This window comes from Dipodomys ordii, unplaced genomic scaffold (assembly GCF_000151885.1).
Source record: "Dipodomys ordii isolate 6190 unplaced genomic scaffold, Dord_2.0 Scaffold31, whole genome shotgun sequence".
NCBI lineage: Eukaryota > Metazoa > Chordata > Mammalia > Rodentia > Heteromyidae > Dipodomys > Dipodomys ordii.
In genome coordinates, this window is record NW_012267247.1 from 8,083,200 (window position 1) to 8,084,232 (window position 1,033).

Genomic DNA, 1,033 nt, shown 5'->3' on the forward strand with positions numbered 1-1,033 from the left:
GATTATAAAGAATTTTAAAGAGGGCTGGGAAGGTGGCTCAGTGGTAGAGTGCTTGCCTTGCATGCATGAGGCCCTGAGTTGGATTCCTCAGCACCATATAAGCAGAAAAAGTTGGAAGTGGTGCTGTGGCTCAAGTGGTAGAATGCTAGCCTCAAGCAAGCGTCCAAGCCCACAGTCCAGGCCCCATGACTGACAAAAAAAAAAAAAAAAAGAATCTGATGGGCAGACACAGAAAGAATGACTGAGAATTCACTAGTTTAAATATTTTAATTTTATTTAGAATTTGTATGTGTGTACTTGTCCTAGGCATTAAACTCAGGGCTTATATATTGTCCCTGAGCATTTTTCCTTAGGTCAAGTGCTTTACCACTTGGAGTGGAGCCTTAATTCCACTTGTGGTTTTCTGGTGGTTAATTGGAGATAGGAGTCCCAGGGAGGGCTGGGAATGTGGCTTAGTAGTAGAGTGCTTGCCTAGCAGGCATGAAGCCCTGGGTTTGATTTCTTACTACCATATAAACAGAAAAGGCCAGAAGTGGCACTGTGGTTCAAGTTGGAAGAGTGCTAGCCTTGAGCAAAAGAAGCTCAGGGACAGTGCTCATGCCCTGAGTTCAAGCCCTAGGACGGGAAAAAAAAAAAAAGACTGCTTGGGCTGGCTTCGAACCCTGATCCTCAGATCTTCCTGAGTAACTACTATTTAGAGGCATGAGCCACTAACATCTGGCTCAATTTTGACTCTTTGGTGGTTGATTTTTTTTCTATTTTTTTGGGGGGGTCCGGTCGTGGGGCCTGAACTCTGGGCCTGGGCGCTGTCCCTCAGCTTTGGTGGTTGATTTTTTTTCTATTTTTTTGGGGGGGTCCGGTCGTGGGGCCTGAACTCTGGGCCTGGGCGCTGTCCCTCAGCTCTTGAGCTCAAGGCTAGCGCTCTACCACTTGAGCCACAGCGCCACTTCTGGGTTTTTTCTTTTTGCTTATATGGTGCTGAGGAATCGAACCCAGGGCCTCATGCATGCAAGGCAAGCGCTCTACCACTGAG

General features: G+C 47.1%; 1 protein-coding gene across 2 annotated transcripts in view; it reads right to left on the reverse strand.

Annotated features, from left to right (window-relative positions):
- Cluh (clustered mitochondria (cluA/CLU1) homolog) overlaps positions 1-1,033 on the reverse strand; it is a 26,334-nt gene that overhangs the window by 15,317 nt on the left and 9,984 nt on the right. The window lies entirely within an intron of this gene.